The 21,421-nt window shown below is 44.1% G+C and overlaps 1 protein-coding gene across 1 annotated transcript in view; it reads right to left on the bottom strand.

Annotated features, from left to right (window-relative positions):
* SPP1 (secreted phosphoprotein 1) overlaps positions 1–15,049 on the bottom strand; it is a 34,246-nt gene extending 19,197 nt beyond the window's left edge. The window contains exon 1 of the mRNA XM_039539431.1: positions 15,020–15,049. The gene's annotated coding sequence lies outside the window, so the exon portion shown is untranslated. The remainder of the gene's footprint in view (positions 1–15,019) is intronic.
* Positions 15,050–21,421: the final 6,372 nt, after the last annotated feature.

Genomic DNA, 21,421 nt, shown 5'->3' with positions numbered 1-21,421 from the left:
TATTTTTGCCAGGGAACTGGCCTGATTTTGTGGTGGAATCAGAGCTCATTGAATGAGTCCTTGATTTCACCCTATCCCATCACCCTGACTCTGACTCCCAAGCAGATTCTCTAATATTTTTTTTAGCTTAATGGTAAAGGGAGTATTTTGGATTGAAAAAGACCTGGAGAGAGGTACTGCAGGAATCAGATCAGATACAGTAAGAACTATCCCAAACTCAGATCTGACTATGTTTCATACTGAGATTTAGGGAATGTTTAGTTAACTTTTTACATTTTTAAAATTTGCATACATTTCTTTTTCTAGGACAGGGCTGGAAGTAGAAATACAGACACAGCATGAATATTGGTAATATTTTGCCAAGTACACATGTCCCAGGAACTACGTGTGAACTGAATCCAATGTACGTTAAGCCAAAATGACACCAGGTAGTAGAGCTGGCCAGAATATGGAATTTTTGTTCCATGACAAATTTTGAGATTTTGAAGTTAAAAAAAGGTGCCTCAAACTGGGATTGAAGAGTCAAACTTTTTACCAGGACTAGAATTCTGAAATATTTCATTTTGGAAGCACCAAGAAAGGTCCCATTGCCCGGGCTGTCCAGTTACCCAAGCTTTCTAGCTCCCCAGCTCCCTGGCTGGCTGGCCGTGCAACTAGGGAACTGGACAGCCAGCAGCTGGTTAGATGGGAAGCCCAGGTAGCCAGGAGCCCAGCAGTCTGCCAGGTAGGCAGCTGGGGAGTAGGAACCAGACAGCCTGTTAATCAATCATTGCCCTGTTCAGTTCATTCCCTGGAAGCATCTGGCATTGCACTGGCCTCTATCAGCAGACAGGAGACTGGGCTAGATGGACCATTGGTGTGACCCCGTATGGACATTCTTATGGTCATTCAGGGAGCTAGGCAGCCCCCCAGGCAGGGAGCCCGAGTTCTTGGGAAGCTGGGTGGACTGGCAGGAAATCCATCTCCTCCAGCCTGCTTAGTTTCTGTTGAAAGTTTAGACAGAATCAACGCATTGCCACAAAATGCATTAATTCCATCAAATCAGCACTTCCCCCGCAAAACTATTCGGCTGGAAATATTTCAACCAGCTCTACCTGTGTGCAATACATTGCTGTGGAGGCTCCACTTTCCTTGCAAATACTCTTCAGTGGGGAAATCTTAGAGGAGAGTTTGTTTTGGGATGTAAAATTCTAAGATAATAGCATCCAGATTCAGGGAGAACGTTTTGCATATAATTTGATGCTAGCTATACAGAAAGATTATCGGTTGAGTATGTAAATATAAATTTGGCAGAGCAAATGGGAAACTGTGGTTGGCACATGTACACAGGGAAGGGAAATGAGCAGTAGATATACATTAAGGAGAGGAAAGGAAAACCCCAGAAACGTATTTAGTCACTAGGCTCTAAAGCAAACCATGAAAGAGACAGCCATGTATTGGGAAGCATTAAGTAGCTGGGAACAGATCACTGGGAGGCATGAGGTAAATCAGTGTGGCTGGCTGTTCACAGAATCTTATTTAGCACACTGAAGTCAAATGACTTCGCTTCACCCCTGGAAAATGTGACTAGAGATGGTGACAGGCAGTTTTTGGAAGTGACCTCTTTCCTAAAGGGAGAAACTTGTCCTGTTGAGCCAAAAATAAAAAGAGGACCTAATTCACATCTAAACAATTGGTTAGACAATGCGAAGCAGCAAGTGCTTTTGTTTTTAGAGCTGGGTTGGTCCCATCTCAGCCAGCAGAACAATAAGGATCCAGAGAGGGGTGAGCCAGTCTTAAAATACCAGCCTAATAAATCTGTTATAAAAGGGAAAAGATGGATACCTTGCTGAATAGTAGAGAGACAAGGCACGGTCATATCTTTTATTTGACCAGCTTCAACTGGTGAGACAAGCTTTGGAGCCACACAGAGCTCTTCTTCAGGTTAGAGGACAGAATAGTGTTGTTCTTATATGATGGGAACTGAAGAAGGGCAGCATTCAAACTCTGACACTCTCCCAACTGTGAACCCTACACCCTGTATTTGCTTTCTGGCCAAACTAGCTTTGCAGGCAGGGTCTATCCTCCCCTTTCACACTGTGGGGGTGACGGTCTCTGCATTGCCCTCCTATAGGCAGGTATGGAAGGGGCACTGACAGTGGGCTGGGGAGAGTGTCTGCATTGCAGCCCTGTTGCAGGGTAGTTTGTTCACCTGCAGAGAGCCCAGTTGCTCATGTAGCACATGCAAGTGAAGCAAAGCACCCTGCCATTTGCTCACATATGCAAAGACTGCTGGAAATTCTTTGGTCAAAAAGTTGGAGGCCGGACTGTGTCATGGGCTGGGAATCCCATTCTTACATGCAGCCCCTGGTTTTGTCCAAGTCAAATAGATCTTTCTTGTAGTATTTTAGCACTTCCACTTTCCGTCCCAGATGGAGCAAGGGAGTGCAGAGCCATGTGGAAATGAAACAAGTCCCACTGACTAATAGGAGCAGCATCTGGTCCAAAGTTCGCCATACTTTTTCAAACTTCAGAAGGGGGGCTTGGCATACCTTGGTTTAGCTCAATTGATGAAATGAAGCTGTGCTGACCTATACCAGCTGAGCATAGCGCCTCCTAGAGAGTTTTTGGTGAAGTTTCAGTTTGGATGAAAGAAGAAAACAGCCTGATTCACTCAGTCCTAGTGACAATACATGTGTGTCCTACTGTACATGAAAGGTTGGAACATAATATAGTGTAACCAGCTATGTGGAACCCACTGCAAAAATCACAGAGGTGTTGGAGACAGTGAGAAGTTACCATAAATCTATACACCAGGTAAGAGTCTGAGGGATCACTCATGACCCAGCAGTCTCATAAGCAACAATCTTTTTTTAAACAAACTTCTCGCTCTTTTTTTACATCACAAGTTGATTGAAGTTTTCTGGTTGCATGTTTTATCCATGTTGTCCAAAACCTTTGGAGGCTGAGATATTATTGCAGTGCTTTACCAAAGGCCTGTTCCTAGGCTGATACTGGAATGAGACAGGAGAGTGCATTAGGGTCAGGAGTACTCATCTGTCACAGGCGGAAAGTGTTAGATGAATTATTCCAAATGAATTAATTTGTTCTTTGCATGCTCTAACTCTGTGTGCAGCTGAGTCATTACTTTGGCCAATATTTTTAATATGAAACAGCTGCAAGTCAAACTTAAAACTGCAAGGATTTTTTTGGTAGAATAAATGTATTGCTTGATCATAAATGTAAATTAGACATAAAACAAAGCAGTGTTGGTTTTATAATATGGAGGTCAAATGGGTCTCAATACAGACCATGGTAGATATGTCTGAATTACATATATGTGTGTTCTGTTTAGAAGTTTACTCACTGCCTATCTGAGGAGATGTCCTTAGGTGTAAAACGAATGCTGTAGGCATTTGTGTTCAGTTGCTCTGTATAGCTGTGAAGCCACTCTATTTGTGTTCTCTAACAAGCCTCAATGGATTTAAGTGATTCACTGATGCAAATTTTTGGAGTAAGTACCCTTTCTTTCAACTCAGTCTTTAAAACCCTTCTATTACATAAGGCTGACAATGGCCTCAGCTGAGCACTTCTTTTGTAATTGCACTATATACCTGCTCATGCCTTTAGACTGGAAGCTCTTTAGAGCTGGGACCTTGTCCTCTGTATTTTGACTACCATAAAGTCCTAACTAGATTTATGGCACTATATAAGTAATAGCTAATACCGATTTGTGTGACTTGTTTTTCCTTTTAACCAGCTAGTGATGTAACTTTATCAAAATTTAATAGCTGAGGTCAGATGGGGTTAGCAACAGCAGCTTCTGCGACTACATCCATTTTCGTGTGCTTCAAAACAAGGGCTGAGTAGCCTTTCCTACTGTAATGAAGGAACAAGTCTTTTTCACATGGGATATGGAGACCTTATCTAGCCAAGCACATCAGCTCCTTCACTGAATTGATGTTGTTCGTTCCTTAGACCCTGTGATTAGCGTGCAGGGATTTTTTGGCATGAAGGCCAGTATTTTTAATTTGTTTGCAGTGGGGCTGAGAGACAGCCGTTTCTGATTTTCCTCTGATGTAGGGGCATAGCAAGGTGGTGGCTGAGCGGGGACAGGCTCATTCTTTAGTCTTCTGAAGCGGTCTCCACCACCCAGGGCTAGCCTTACCATGAGGCGAACTGAGGCATCTGCCTCAGGTGCCAGACTGGGGAAGGGGGGAGGGGGGACACACCACTAGGATCCAGAGTGTAGAAAATTGTGTCTTCTGCAGGTGCTATGTATTCTCTCTGCTCTAGATGCACAGAGATGGTGGAGTGCTGTGCTGGAGGAAGGAGAGCACAAGAGTCATACCAAGGAGGCAGGAGAAAAGGTGAGAAGGAATAACAAAGCAGCAGGAGCAGCATGGAAAGAGAAGAGGAGAGGTACATAAGAGGCTCCTCTAGCACTCCCCAGGAGCCTGGACTGATTAACACCAGCTTCTCAGGGAGTTTCCTGCTGCTTTCCCTGAACTCACTTGAGGACAACAGGCAGTCAACTAAAGTAGGAGGAGCCAGTTAGGCCCTTAAGATGCTGATATCTTCCCTCACTCAGGCCCTGCTTATTTGTCCTCTTCAATTGAGTGTTGAGAGCCATTTATAGCTGGCACAGAACAGCAGTCATGAGTGAAAGAAGAAAACGCCCCTCTGGGGCAGCATTCAGAAAAAAAAAAGCAAGCAAGCAAAGGAAGCTTATCTATCTAAGCAGGAAGGAGCTCTCCTGAGATACATAGACACAAATGTTCATGGTGAGCCTTCTGGCCAGTGAGGATGTGAGTGGTGAGGAGATGCCTGATCTTCCAGTTAGTCAGAGTGCAGGTGACCCGGGAGCTACTGAAGCATCCATATCTCCATCTCATATAACCATGCACATTCCTGAAGAAAAGTGTAGATCAGAGAAGAGTGTGGTGGAGGCGTAAGAAACAGCTGCTGCAGAGTTTAGTTCCTTAAGTCTAGATGATCCAGGACTGTGGACCCACTGGAGCAGTAGCCTGAGGGACTTCCTTGTACTGCATAGGCCACAGCAAGTGAAAAACTTCATGTTCCCCAAAGACAATGAAAATAGAAGTTTCCATCCAATACATTACTGGTGTGAAATCCACAATGGTGACAAAGTGGAGAGGCCATGGCTTATGTACTCAAAAACCCAGAATGCTGCATACTGTTTTTGTTGCAAACTCTTCCAGTCTAATGTTCCAGCTGCATTGGGTTCTACAGGAACAAAGGACTGGAAAAATCTGGCTAGAAATCTGGCATGCCATGAGAAGGCAGCAAACCACCAGAGAGCATTCCATAGGTGGAAAAAGCTTGAAATGAGACGAAGGTTAAAGGCCACCATAGATGATCAGCATCAAGAGAAGATTGCATCAGAGTCTCTTTACTGGCAAAATGTTATGAAAAGGCTCATTGCCATTGTGAGAATGCTTGCTACCCAAAACCTAGCACTGTGTGGCACTTCAGATCAGCTGTATGTGCCAAACAATGGACACTTCTTTAAAATTGTGGAGCTGATGGCTGAGTTTGATGTTGTACTCCAGGAGCATCTAAGAAGAGTCACTACTCAAGAAATATACACACACCACTACCTTGGAAAAACAATTCAAAATGAGTTCATACAGTTACTGGCAACAAAAGTCAAACAGAAGATTGTGGCAGATCTGAAGTCAGCAAGATATTACTCTTATTCTGGACTGCACACCTGACATCAGCCATACAGAACAAATTACTTTAATGGTGCATTTTGTAACAGAACCTAGTGAAAATATCCCTGCAATCGTGACTGTCAGAGAGCATTTTCTAGAATTTATTGACATTGATGATACTACAAATGCTGGTATGACAAATGTGCTTCTTAAAAAGCTAGAAGATATGGGAATTGTGATAGCTGACATGAGAGATCAGGGCTACGATAATGGTGCCAACTGAGAGGAAAGAACAAAGGAGTGCAGACACGGATCCGAGAGTTAAACCCTCGAGCTTTTTTTGTCCTATGCAGTTCTCATTCATTGATCTTGGTGGTCAGTGATGCAGCATCAGCTTCTAGTGAGGCTACTGAATTTTGTAATGTAATTCAAAGCATCTATGTATTTTTCTCTGCATCAACTCATCAATGGAAAATTTTGAAGCAACATCTGGGAACATCATCTGACACTGAAACCACTGAGTGCCACATGATGGGAAAGTCAAGTGGAGGCCATCAAGCCTATCAAACACCAAAGTGGGAAGATAGATGATGCCACAGTTGCCATTATAGAGGATAATGCTATGACAGGAACTGTTTGTGGGAGAATAGCGGCAGAGGGAAATGGAATCACCAGAAACATAACTCAGGGAGTGGTCCCATAGTCAGTGAGTTTTGCCTAGGAAAGCAGTCAAGGGTTTGGCCCTAGGTGGTGACTATTAATATAAGAAAGTCCACAAAGAACTCATCATGAATGTCCATGGAATAACCATTTGAACATTTCTGGATACAAAGGCTAACCAGATTCTGGCTAAGGATGGTCTGCAAAACAGACAAGGCATAAATATCTGCCTGGGCTAAGCCAAACTCAAATACAATGTAGCATTATATTTTAACACCCCGCCACCACCTCACCATTACTAGTCTAGTCTAACTTGTATTACACTAACTTACCATCATTATGGATACTGAAAGCAAACCACACACACAGGCACAAGATAAATAAAAGTAACCTGGCTCTGTAATTGAAACCCACCCCAGATAGGTTTTAATTATCTTCCCTTTTACTGGAAGTCCTGTCCTGTAGACCTAAGTGGGAAAATGAGATGCACACATGTGTGCAGATTGCACACTGGAGATACACGAACCAGGGGCTATTTATAATGTGGCTATGCAGACATTACTAATTGAGGCTTAGGGTGGCAATTGTCCTAGGGTTATGTCGGTTTCACCAATACATTGCCTTCCTGACAATTGTCTGTCCATTTTGCTTTGTGCTGGTTTGCCTCCCATCCCCCCACAGCAATAACATGAAAAAAAAGGAAGAGAATGACTGTTCACCAAGTTACTGCACACTGGAATAGCTGCTACACATGTGACAATCTTTGCAAGAGAATTAAGTGTTGTCCTAGGGCTGCATTAGCAGTGCTGGAGGACCAAACTAGTAAATCACTTAAACCTATACAATCAACACACACAGCATATAGATACGCTGCTTTTTAAATAGTGCTTTCATATAGTCATCAATTTTAAAGGCTCTAAGAGATCATCATCAAGGGTACGCCCACACTACCCACCGGATTGGCAGGTAGCAATCGATCCCCAATCGTTCTGCCGTCAACGCCTGTACTGCACCAGGGCGTTGACGGGGGAGCAGCGGCAGTCGACCCCGCGCTGTGAGGACGCAAGGTAAGTCAACCTAAGATATGTCAAATTCAGCTTCGCTATTCTCGTAGCTGAAGTTGCGTATCTTAGGTTGATCCCCCCACACCCAGTGTAGCCCAGGCCCTAGTCTGACATGCCGTATATCACAGGGCATAGAATTTCATGCAGTTACTCCCTATTTTACATCCAATTACTTGTATTTGACCAAAACATATCTTCCACAAAGGCACTGAGTTTTGATCTGAAGATGTAAAGAGACAGAATCTACCACTTCCCTTGGTAGTCTGTGTCCATGGCTAATCACTCTCCTTTCTAAAAAAAAGGAGTGCCTTATCTCTAATTGGAAGTTGTCTGGCTTCCAGCCATTGGTTCTTGTTATGGCTTTCCCCATTACATAAAGGAGACTGATAGTACCTGGTATTTTCTTCCCGTGAAGCTAAATTATACACAGTAATCAAATCACCTCTTGATCTTTTTGATAAGCTAATCAGAATCAGCTTCTTAAATCTTTTACTGGAAGATATTTTCCAATGCTCAAATCATTTTGGTGGCTCTCTTCTGCATCCTCTCCAACTTCTCAACATCCTTTTTAAAATGTTGACACCAGAACCAAATGCAGTACTCCAGTGAGGGTCTCACTCACCCATGCCACATACAGAGGTAAGATCACCTCCCTCTTCTTACTCACCATTCCCCTGTTTATACATTCAAAGATCATGTTATTACCCTTTCCTCCCGCCCCCCACAGCATCACTAGCAGTTCAAGTGTCCACTATGACCTAAATCTTTTTCAGAATTGCTTCTTCCCAGATACAGTGCCCCATTCAGTAGATGTAGCCTGCATTCTTTGTTCACATTGATAAAAATATTGAATAGCATGGGCTGTAATACCACCTCTGGGGCATGCCACTATAAACACATCCATTCAATGTGGATTCCCCACTGATGACAGATCTCAAGAAGCAGTTATTTAGCCCGTTCTTAATCTATTTAAGATATGCTTTATTGACAGAATATGGTGCTAATTTTATGTGGTTTGGTACTAAGTCAAACTCCTTACAAAAGTATAAGCATATTACAACTATGCCATTACCTTGATCACACAATCTCATCAAAAATGAAATCAGCTGAGTTTGACAAGAGCGATTTTCAATAAAAGCCATGTTGATTTGCATTAATTATAGTCCCATCCTTTAATGCTTTGTTGATCGAATTCCGTATCAGCTTTTCCATTATTTTGCCCATAGCTGAGACAACTTATTGAGCAAGCTACTATTCAGCATGAGTAAGGGTGGCATATCCTGGCTCACTGATTTCAATCGGTCAGATTCTGCTCTCAGTTATAGTGCTGTAAAGCTGGAGTAACTCCACAGAATTCAGAATCTGGCCCAATGGGGACAACCCATGATGAAATGTCCTATTCCAAGTGAGTGAGAGATAACAGATTATGGTGTTTGTCTCTCCCTGTGAACCTTCACTATTCCAGAGGAGGGAGAGATTCCTTACCTCCCAGGCTGATTTTGAGAAGAAAACAAAACAAACAAACAAAAAACCATGTGGCACACAGAACAAAATTCACAACTGCTATCAGAGGGTGCAACATTATTGCCTTCCTGTGGAAGAAGGGGAAAAGAATTGTCCAAGCTGGACATCCTCTATATGTCCCCTATCAGGTGCTGGTGCTACTCCACCTGCAGATAGGAAGGCTAGGACCCCAATAAATTCCCCAGCCTGGTACCAGCTCTTCCTGCTGCTCCCACTTCAGATTCTTCGGCCTGCTAAGGCCTCAATTCGCTAGGCAAAGCGGCGGGAGGAGGCGAGCTCCCAAAAGCCAGGAGAGGGAAAGGGAGGAGAACATTTTCCCTGCTTCCATGGTCTCCTTATACTCTAACTCCTGCCCACAAAGAGTGAGGTGTGTCAGATAGTAAGCCACTCTGTGACTCCCTCCCTTCTGGCCCATAATGCTAAGAGGGCATTCCTTTGGGGAACTGGCTTCACCCCTTATAGGAGTATTGCAGTTTTTCCATTGCCTCACTCGCTGAGGAGTAGAACAGCCTGGAAAATGGGATTTCAAGTATAACACCCCCCCCCCTCAAGATTTTTCATGAGAGGAAAGGTTCTGAAAAATTCCACTTTGGGTCTTCCAAAGTGGAATTTTTGGCTTGTTCTAAGCCACAAGAGCCTCAGAGACTCACGGAACTAGCAGCTGTCTCTCCATGCTACCTCACTCCCCAGAGACCAGTCGACTTGGGGAGTCCAGCAACCCAAGGCATTGAGGAACTAGCTTCTGAAGGAGCTGCCTCCCCCCATGCAGCCCAACTCTCCAGGGAGCAGGCAGCCCAAGGACATATGTCTGGGGAGCCAGAGGTGCCTGGACTGAAAGGAAACTTGGTAAAGTTTTGATGGAATCACCATATTCCCAAGGGCTATTTCAATTCCATCAAGTCAGTATTTTCCAAGGGAAAAGTGGAAAATTTTCTGATGGCCAATCAGCTCTACTGAGATGTTGCAGAAAACATTCTGATTCAGAGGCACAATGCCTCTAGCATTCCCGCTAGGGTGGTGCAGCTGTGCTCTGCCCCTTCTTACATTCTATCAGCACACATGAGCCATAGATCTTTTAGCAATATTTGGCTTATTGCTGCTGCTGCTGCCGCCGCCACTGGCTTTCTAGGAAATGTGTTTCTCCTCCATCCCCCACTGCCCTGGATGAATTCTGAGATCCACAAAGAACTTTCTTCTTCACCCCTTGTCTTTTTAAGAAACAGAAGACTAGAAATTAGAGCTGGGAAAGACCTTTTAAATCATCAAGTCTGTATCTCTGCTGATGCAACAGGATTACACACTAGAAAGTTGAATGCAGTGTGTTATTCTATTCAGATTTTTCTTTCTATCAGTCAAGAGGATAAATATGTCCAGAATCCCTCTAGTAAAAAAGAATTAGAATTAAATATAAAAGACCCTATGTGTCTGTCAGCCATGAATATAATCCACATAGCACAATATATACACAAATTAAAAGTCTGATTGCAAAAGTTACTCCACATGGGTGGACCCCTATCATCATGCAGAGCCCTGCTGAAGTCAATAGGGCTTTGCACAGTTACAGGAGTCGGCTTTCAGGGAGTAACTGACAGGATTGGGGTCTCAGGCATCAGGCCTGGAAACACTTTTTATACCTGGGCATAATGTTGCTCATGTAAGTAACTGTATACAGGGTTGGTACCTGACACCCCAAATCTTCAAGCCTTTACTCATGCACTTAGATTACTGCTACTTATTGGGTCTACCCAAGTGTGTAAGGACTCTTCATCTGGCAAGATTGGGCTCCCCACTGAAAATGGATATCATATGAACTTTTAAACAGCGGTCAGAATCTGTATTTTTTCTTTACACAATGTTTAGGAAAGCACAACAAAAAGTGTTTCTTTGGTAAAATGTAATTAACAGAGTTTTCTTCCTGTTATGAGCTATAATTGTGAAAGTAAATTGAAGCATAAGAATGAAGTTATTTTGGGTTATGGTTTATGCATTTCAACATAATTTATAAAGTTAGGTTTGTTAAGAAAAAAAAGCAAACGTCTCTTTCACTTCCTGTTTAAGTCAACAGTCTGGGAAGGGCCACCGTAACCTATAATGACAGTTTGCTCACTGGAAGAAACTTGTTTCGCTCTGTCTATAAACGTAGTTTCAGGAAGATTAAACATACACCACCACAGGCACATATTGTGCTGTGATCCTTGACTCAACATGAACCGGGTAACCCAAACTCTGATCTCGAGTAATTGCAAAAGTTGTACAAAAACAACTGAGCAATATGCTCGTTCTTATGCATTGATATAGACAAACCCCAAGAGTATTAGTGATGGACAAACACAGAAATGAATCAGATTTTAGGGGGAAAAATCATAGAAAGAGTTTGCAAAAACTAAAAAGCTAGGTGGGCAAGATATTTGCAATTAAATTTGGATTACTCAAAATAGGAACATTTTCCTATTCCCCTACATATTTGAAATTGATCCTATTTTCCATGAAGTTTTCACACTAAGCCCACACGAACAAAGCATTTAAGCAGATGAACAGCTTAAAGCCACTGGACTATTCACATGTATGTAAATGTGTGTTTGCAGGATCGGGACCTAAGAATCTGATCCTGAAAAAAACAAACAAGTTACTGCACAGGAGCCATTTTACTCAGATATGCAATTCCATTAGCTCTGGCTCACTTATATGCAAGAATATAATCGAGGCAGATAAAATAACCAGATAAACCATTTACTAAGATCTGAATTATTTCTTAGGGTTCTTCGAATATGCTGATAATGGGACAAGAATGATACAATATACTATAGGGCAGATACTAGCTAGTGTTAATATTCATAGCGCCATTGACTTCAGTATGTCAACGAATCGTATGTCCGATCTCATTTTTGTTACAAGTCTTTCTAAGCAGCTACAGTTTTAAACAATATCAATAGTGTCCTCTGTTTCTTTAGGTCATGATAGCTGTGTTTTATTTCACTTCTGGCTCTCATTCAGCAGAGATGGCAGTATGTCCTAACACATCACATATGCCAGGTGGCTGCATAAATAGCCCTCTCAAAGCTGGGAGGAATTTGCTTATGGGAGAGTCTCCATGTTTGGTTTTGTTCTATTCAATCTATACATGTTGGATTTACAAAGAGTTCCTTTGAGAAACACTCCACAGCTGGGAGCCTAGTTTCCCCAGGGAATTTGTAGCACCATGGGATGAAGTTTTGTTGTTGTTATTATGCACTCTGACTCTCTCTCCTCTTGCCATGGGAGCCTGCCCAAGTCTTCCTGTGTGTCATATGTTTTCATGTCAGACCCAAGTGTGGCTGGGCAACCTTTCAAACTTTAGTGGGAAGTGTGTTGGATGCAGGCCAGTAGCAGCAGGAAGATAGAGAAGGTAGCAAGACATCTTTTAAACCTTTGTAGGCTCCAGTAGGTACAGGAGAATGGCTGACAGGAAGTCACGTACACCAGCCTCTCCCTGCCCTTCTACTTACAAAGCATTCTTTAAATAACAGCAAGAAAATATATAGTCATGCTTTTCAGTCATGCTGGACTGTGGTTGAGTGAAAGAGTTTGGAACAAACAGGAACAACTGGCCCAAACCTCATACTCATCCTCAAACTGAACCTCACTTTTTCTCAAGTGTTGTTTGGCTAAGCATCCTTTTCTTGGTTTCTTCTCCAAAGCCCTCCTTTCTCTACACCTTCTGCCAACCTCAAGAGCTCCCAACAAATGTTTGAATATCCCCTTCCTTCTCCGTGAACTCCGTCTTCCCCACCTGTTGCCGCCCTCCATTTAAAAAAAATTCCCTTCCAGGGTCTTGCACATTTCTATCATCTCTATTGTGTTCCAGGGCTGGCTTATCCTTTCAGATTTTTCTTGCTCATTTGCTCTCCTACCAGAGGAGTGAAGAACGTGCTGGCAGCTCTCTGACATGGAAACCCCAGAAAATATGAATGCTGAATAGAAAAGAAAAAACAAACAAAAAAAAAGCCCCTAGAGTTATCATAATGAATCAACTGTTGTGTGGGGGGTAAGGTCTTTGGAGCAGGGGCTGTCTTTTTCTGTATTTTCCTGGCACAATAGGGTGATGACCAATGACTGAGGGTTCCTAGGTGCTACTGCAATACAAATAGTAAGAATAGTAGTAATAAATGCAGAGGGCAGGGAGGGAGGTTCAGGAGGCTGTGGACAGAAAGGATAAGAGACAGAAAGTGGTCACAGGCATGTTAGAGGTTGCAGGGAGAGGATTGTCAGGCCCCCTGGAGTTCATCATGAGGGGGTTCTTTTAGAAGTGGTGAAGAAGCCTTGTCAAAGCAAGTTATGACAAACCATTTTAGTTAGCACTTGGTCCCTTGTGCAGATATAGTTTAACACCTTTAAAAAAAAATCACATAAACTGGGCTCCCACAGTGATTGGGGATATATAAATACCCCAGAGAGAGTAAAGGTTGGCCCCTAAGATCAGGTTATATCTAGAAATTCACTTTCCAGGGACATGTATAGTTGCCTAGAAGCCTTGTTGTGCTAGGTACTGTACACACAAACCAAAAGACTATTTCTACTCCAAAGAGCTTACAATCTATGTGATGATATTGGTCTAAACGGGAGGATGTCCCCTCTTTTGTGACATCATGAAATAATAATGCTAGAATGTTTCACTTTTCATGAGTCCTCAAGTGAAATGCACAGAAACAGGAACAAGAAGGAAGAATAAGGACTAGAGCAATATGTGACTGGGATATGCATAATTTTCCACTGGGCTACCCAGAATACTGGGTGCACTTGACATGATGGAGGCAGTCAGCTAGTTCTGTTTGAGGATTATGAAAAAAGATCTGTGCCGTCATTGGGAAATGGAAAGCTTTTGCCATTCAGAGACATGTATATAGATCTTAGACCTCTGATCATCATAGATAGATACCATTTCCAGAGATTCACATTCCCCTTTATGTATTAGCTTCTATATCTTCAACATAGTTTACAGCCTTGCATTCCTTTCCCCCCTTTAAAAACCAACAATCCCACCCTTAAATGCCAATTTTTCAATCCCTCGAACTGGCACTTGGTGCCTTCTTTCCATGTATGTTTCAACCTCCCTCTCCATCTTTTAAGCCCCTCTGAAAACCCACTTCTGTAGTACTGCCTATCAAGAATCTTGTTGATTTGCATTAAAAAAAAATCACTTTTGATCTCTCTTCCATGACCTCTGTGTTCTAACCTGCCTGTCTCTCTGTCCATCCCTGGACAGACACTGATATCCTTCATGCATGGACCACCCTTACCTGAAGGTCTGGAAAGTACCTCATGTGTCATTAGTCCTACCATTTGCTGAAAGAAGTTATTTGCTATACAATGCACATTATAGCATGTGGAGAAATGTGATGGGGAATCCACTCACTGCCAGTCTGGCACCCCCTCCTAGCCACTCCAGAGATTAGATCAGGTCAACACCCTCTGAACCCCTTGGTCCAAGCCGGGAGTAACCTCCTGAACCCCCAACCCCTCATCTCCAGAGCCCACACCCCCAGACAGAACCCTCATCCTCTCCTGTACCCCAACCCCCAATTTCATGAGCATTCATGGCCCACCATACAATTTCCATACCTCGATGTGGCCCTCAGGCCAAAAAGTTTGCCCACCCCTACTCTACACAGTAGTTAGGATCTATTTCTTAAGCCACTTCCATATCTCCTGGCCTTCCCCACTCCTCTGGGTTTTCCAGTCTCTTCACTCTCAAAGGAGTAACTTTTGACAGCTTGTCTCTGCAGCCCCTCAATCACACCTCTCTTCTCTCAGGAAGTAATTGTATACTTCTCCCTACTACCCCTTCTGTTCCCAGCCTCCTGGCTTTTGTAGAAGCCCTGCCTGTCTGTAATTAGCTGCCTCCAGCCTAAAGGTCCCTGTTTGTAGCCTAATTAGCTGATTGGGCCCATCTGGCCTAATTCAGCTCTTCCAGGGCTAGTGTGGCGAGCTCACACCATCACAGAAAACCTTTGTACAGATGAAAACAATGAAAAGGACAATACCGCACTGGTAAGCACAATGATACTATACACTCTAGTAATGTTAAAATAAAAACCCAGTCATCGTCTTTCCCCTTTTTGTGGAGAAAAGACTTACTCAGATAGCTCACCAGTGGCCTTCATCAAATAGCAAACCCACAGGTACCTACAAAATACAAAGGCAAGATTATTGCAGAAAAGAGAAAAGAACAAAGATAAATAAGAATACTTTGGCTTATAATGCATTATGCAAGTTGGATTGGTTTAAAGGGGAGATTTTCAAAAGTCTGAGGGATTTAGGAGCACAAGTTCCATTGAAAGTCAAACATTGAAAGTCAATGTGCTCCTGAATCTCATAATCATTTCTGAAATTTTTTCTCCTCCACATAGAGTGACCAGATAGCAAGTGTGAAAAATCAGGATGGGAGGGGGGTAATAGGAACCCATATTAAAAAAAGCCCCAAATATCGGGACTGCCCCTATAAAATCGGGATATCTGGTCACCTTACCTCCACATGACTTTTAAGTGTTTGTCCCCTAATTAGGTGATCCTTATTATATTAGTGAACTGATATCAGGATGAATACAGTGCTTTTACAAAGTGAAGCTTGCTAAGGGTAGGTCTATACTTACCCGCCGGGTCGACGCATAGAGTTCGACTTCTTGGAGTTCGAACTATCGCGTCTAATCTAGATGCGATAGTTCGAACTCCGAACGCGCTCCCGTCGACTCTGGAACTCCACCACCACGAACGGCGGTGGCGGAGTCGACGGGGGAGCCGTGGACTTCGATCCCGCGGCGTCTGGACGGGTGAGTAGCTCGAACTAAGGTACTTCGACTTCAGCTACGCTATTTGCGTAGCTGAAGTTGCGTACCTTAGTTCGACCCCACCCCCCTTAGTGTAGACCAGGCCTGAGATACGTGTTTTCATGGAGATCTGATCATTATGTGTAATATTTGGGACAGTATTAGTCTCTGTAACACAGTTTGACTATGTGTCTAGTCTTCTCCTACCATGATGGGTAGTAAGGGATAAGACTGCTCCTTTTCTGAACAGGTATACACTTGCATTTCTGAAACACAGTCACTGTGTGAGCATATGAGAGTGCTGCCTGAATGCCCTCAGAACTGGCCTTCTGCCTGTGAAAAACTTGATCATCCCACTGTAAAACAAATCCTGGGCAGCGCTGGGCTGAGCCTGGCTGGCAGGCAAATTTCATCACTGTCGCCATGCTTGCCTGCTGTCTCCCTGACAGGAAACCTAGAAGGAAAATCAAATCACAAGCACATAAGTCATTTCCTTCCTAAAACCCTGGACCTTAGAGGCTGGGTTCTAGACAGCATCCTGGAGGGCTCGCGCTGTTTGTCATTGACTGAGGCAGATCAGTGGAAGGTTGCCGTGGCAACAGGAGGGCTAGACTTCTCCCATTTAGGCATAGCCCCCAGTAAGGGCCGGAGCAGAGCCACATTGCCCTATGGGGAGGCAAAATAGCTCCTGGAGCTCTGAGGCACACAGAAGGTGTATATTCACTACTACATAACCTTCGAAGATACAGCAGATTCCCTGTTGCACAGATGGCCAGTTCAGCTGGCTGATGTGCGGTGCCGGAGCAGCAATTCTGCCTGGTCCCTACATGAGCCACTCAAGGGAGAGGGATCTTCTTGCACTCTTCCCCACTGCACGCCCACAAAAAGGCCAAGCAGAATATGGGCCAGAATAAGGTCCCTGGGATCTGATATGTTATTACTCCTATCCTGAGAGGGGAGAATTGGGCCCTGGGAACTTTCTTTTCTCTGTCTTTACCAGTTTGATAGAGTCTAGCCCCATAAGGATATATTGTTGAGTTGTCCCGTTGCCAGATGTAATTGCTGTTGTGTGATATTAATGGGTGCATCTTGTTGACGTAAAATTTAAGAAAACTTTGTGTGTCTGTGTGTGCACGTACACACAATTTTATTTTATGAATTTAACCAGAGTCTAGGACTGACTTAGGGTGGTGGCTGTTTATAAGTGGCTATGGGTTGCCTGAATTTTATTAAATTATTTGCTGCCAGAACGGTACCTGATGCTGTCTGTGTTTTTAAATGGTCCACTGCAAATTTATAATGACTTCTGAAAGCAGGCCAGAAGTCTAAGTTAGAGAGAGAAAACTGTTTATGAATGTTGCTGTGGGCTATTAAACCATGCTAGTCCTTGAGACTGAGTGAGGTAAGGAATTAGCTGGACAGAAGGGAATGGGAAAGCAGCCGGCAGGGTATCAGAAGCCCTGAACTGGTCAGATCCCTGGGTGGCCTGCTAGAATGTCTCCAGTCCTGCAAGGTCCAGACTAACCACATATAAATAGTAATAAAATAGTATGTATATTATTGCTGTTTGTCACCATGAAATATTGCTGCATACTTTGTAAATAAATTGCCTTAAAATTAAAGACCTCAAAGACTCAGTTTGGCAGCCTCATTCTCTTTCAACCTGTAGTAATACCGCTCTCTGCACACAGCCGTACTTTGCTTGTTTGAGAGCGTTCCAGACATTACCCTCCAGCTATTGCGTTCTCCACCTAGACGTCTACAGGGTGTGATTAATCCCTAATTCCACCTGAAACAAGTTTGATCAACTTCTAGCGAACAATTAGGGAGCTATGAAGGCCTAGGATGTCACTTAGAAACTGTATGATTTGGCTTTATTAGATTTGTGTAATCATTTTAGTCTTTGTTCATCGTCTCTCTTCACATACTAGTTAGGTGACTTTTGCTTTTTCTAAGAACTATAGCCCAGATTCCCAGCGGTGTTGCACTGAGTTTCTGCTGGGCAGAGTGTAAGTCAGGGTGAGGGGAGCTGATTTTCAGGGCACATTTGCACAGGCCCTAGCATAAGTTAGAGCAGCTTCCAGACTGTTGTAACCTATGTCTGCTGGCAGTGGAGTGTACATCAGATGGAGCAGGGCATGGTCCAACCGTGTCCCTAGCACAAACTTCCTTGGCACTCCCTGTACCTAGGGTGGTGATGGAGGAGGCCAGAGCAGGGTATGCCAGTTCCACACCTCCAGGTCAGGCAAGTTCTTAGCTGGACAGATTTGGCAGCCTTCTGTGCACAAGTGGCATTCCCTATGTACAGAAACTCAGCATGGGCAAGAACCAGTGTCTCAAACCTGAACGCTTAGAATTCCAGCTTACAGGAGCTTTTTTTGGATTTGAATCCCTGGATCTGACATGGGGTTTGGTTCTAAGTCAGATGTAAAGATGAACTAGGGCTTTTTCCCAGTTCCTGTACAAATGTGGCTAAAATCTTGCAAAAACAGCAGCTCTCACCAGGGCCAGCTCCAGGTTTTCTGCTGCCCTAAGCAGCAAAAATAAATAAATAAATAAAAAAGCTGCGGCAGCACAATTGTGCCGCTCCACTCTTCAGCGGCAATTCAGCGGTGGGTCCTTCACTCCAAGAGGGACTGAGGGACCCGCCACCGAATTGCCGCCGAAGACCCGGAAGTGCCGCCCCAATAGCAGCCAGAGGGCCGACGCTTGGTATTGGCTGCCCCAAGCACCTGCTTCTTTAGCTGGTGCCTGGAGCCGGCCCTGGCTCTCACAAGACTTGCAGTTTAGGGATGCTTAAATGAGGTTTCCTTTGCTGCACTTAAGCTTGGAAGTATTACATTTTTATTGATTAAATGAAAGTAAATGTTGATTTCACTGTACAAACACGACCAGAAAAAATCTTTCCCATTGATAACAATAGAAATGTACAGGTAGGCAAAGTAAGAAAAATGCTGCTTGAGAACTTATGAGAGTTTGATTTAAGGATATTTGCTTTGTATATTTTACATGCAATGTTGACAATTTGTGTTTTAACGAAAGTGTTAACTTTTTGAATCTCTGGGTCTGTTGATATTAATTATTGTGTGACACCTCCCATAATTTCCTGAAACGGTGAAAATTTAAATAGTTAAAAATCTAAAACAATGATTAAAAATAAACATTGGTAGAATCCATCAAAATTATAAAAAATGAAAACCATATTCTGCCAAGCCTTAGTACAATGGAGAGCTGAGTCCCCTCATTGGCAGTAGTCACAGCACAGCGACTTCAGTGGTATTGTGAGATTTCAGCACTTTCAGATCAGGGCCGCCCAGAGGATTCCGGGGGCCCGGGGTCTTCGGCGGTGGGGGGCCCTTCCGTTCCTGGACCCGCCGCCGAAGTGCCCCGAAGACCCGCGGCAGGGGCCCCCCCGCCGCCGAATTACCGCCGAAGCGGGACCCGCCACCGAAGCGCAGCCCGGTCTTCGGCGGTAATTTGGCGGCGGGGGGGCCCCTGCCGCGGGTCTTTGGGGCACTTCGGCGGCGGGTCCCGGAAGGGAAGGGCCCCCCGCCGCCGAATTACCGCCGAAGACCGAGCTGAACGTCGGCGGCGGGTCCCGCTCCGTCTTCGGCGGTAGTCGCCAGCGGGGGTCCTTCCGCCGGAGCGGAAGGACCCCCCGCCGGCGAAGACCGGGAGCGGCAGAAGCTCCTGCGCCCGGCCGCACAAGAGTTTGCCGGGGCCCCCGGAGGGAGTGAAGGACCCCGCTCCGGGGGCCCCGAAAAACTCTGGTGGGGGCCCCCGTGGGGCTCGGGGCCTGGGGCAAATTGCCCCTCTTGCCCCCCCCTCTGGGCGGCCCTGTTTCAGATACAGTGAACCTGAATCCCAGCGCCAGACTTAATTTGGCCTCAAAGTGAAAGCCTGGAATCAGTCTAAATCTAATCTAAATATGGATCACCTCTCCAGCTCACTTCTCCACAAGCTCCATGTACATACCAGATGGTCCATCATCCTCAACACACTTCACTGAAGGCTTCAGGCATAGCCATATTCCTCCTTTCCACAAAACATCTTTCACATATCAATAGTCATGGTGCATAGTATAGTTTCCTAGAGATGGGTCTGACTAAAAATTCCATGTTGGAACATTCCCAACTGTTCTGGGTGAAAGTTCAGATCTGATTTGGATTCTGAATTTCACAAATGGCCTGTATTTCTGTAATGGGCCAAAGTTAAACTCTGAATCAAGTTGCTCTCAAATTCCAGATCCAGGTCTGAATTTTGTAGGTTGGGCCTATCTCGTGAGTGGGTGGGAGCTAAGTTTGCCACCCATATCCCTGAAGAAGGTGGTCGAGTGGCTGAAGGGAATGCATCTCTCTTCTCCTTTGCTGTGGAATTTCATTCTTTGTATACTGAAAGTACAGTCATTGCTCAGATCTTTTTGTTAGGTTGATCTTTTTAAAATATTTTGCTGCAATTTTTTATAGCTTAACTGTGGCCAGTCCCCTGGGAAACTCACTGTGGGGCACTTTGGTCTTGCTCCTTGCCTGGTGTAGATTATCATTCGACCATTGATTTCAGTGGAACCATACTGATTTACAGGATTTGCCCTCTGAATTAAAAATACCGTAGGGTGAAGTATGGCTAATTAAAAGCAATAGCACAAAGTCTCTTACTAAGTGCACTAAGTGGTAATGATTTGCTCTTTATTGCAGTAAGAGGAAGTGAAAAATTAACTGCCTCCTTCCCTCTACACCCCCAATAGAATTCTACAAAATCTACTTTGAAGACAGATCAAAAAGAGTAAATTGGCTTTGTTTATGGATACGTGATGATGCCAGTCTGACTACACAGGAAATACAACTGGGTGAAGCAATCGGCAATAAATAGTGGAGTCTGTGTTTACAGGCAGGCATGGCACAGTGTGTGCCTTGTAAACAGCTGTGTCTGTCTGGGAATTTGTACCGCGCTCTGGGAACCAGAAAGTGACAGGGACCTCATCCTGCCGGCTGCTGAGTGCCATCAGCTCCTGTTAATATGACTGAAAATTGAGAGCAGACACCAGCTTCCATGTTCAGGCTCAAAGTGCAGTTAGTCTGAGAAGAAAGAGGGGACCAAAGTACTGTACTAATGAGTATACTGCATCACTCTGCTTTTTTCATTTAGGATGCAATAGTGGTGGTCCCTTATGAATGACCTGAGAGTGCTCCTGTTGTGGGAGCAGGATGTGGCCTAAGCATCTCTAAAATGCTAGAGAGTCTTTATAGGAGAAAATCTCCATGGAGATACTCTATCTAGCCAAAGAAAGCTATTGCATGAGAAACATGTTCTGTAGGAAACACATTACAGAAACAGAATATATATATCTGAGATAGAAACTACTTTTTTCCCCTTGGAGGATATGCTTTTATTGCAGTGTTTGGTATATTCCTCTCTGATAAATATGGGTATGGTCCAAAGAAGGGCTGCCATTGAAATCAGAGAGCATTGGATCTGTCCCTAAGTAATAAATCTTGCAGTTCTTGTGTTGCATCTGCCAACTTGGCCAACACGAGGGATTGAACTGGGGTCTTCCTAAAAGCATGAGACGCTATAGTTGAGCTAAAGAGCCAAGCTGCCAAGCAGAAAGCTGTCATGGAATTGCATCCTCTGTGGATAGACACAGAGCGGGATATGCAATTTACACTGACCGGTTCCACTTTCTTAGGCAAAACTCCTGCTGTGATCCATGGAA

The sequence above is a fragment of the Mauremys reevesii genome, linkage group 5, assembly GCF_016161935.1.
Source record: "Mauremys reevesii isolate NIE-2019 linkage group 5, ASM1616193v1, whole genome shotgun sequence".
Lineage (NCBI taxonomy): Eukaryota > Metazoa > Chordata > Testudines > Geoemydidae > Mauremys > Mauremys reevesii.
The sequence above is the reverse complement of the archived record's forward strand: the minus strand, read 5'-3'. Positions and strand labels throughout refer to the sequence as shown.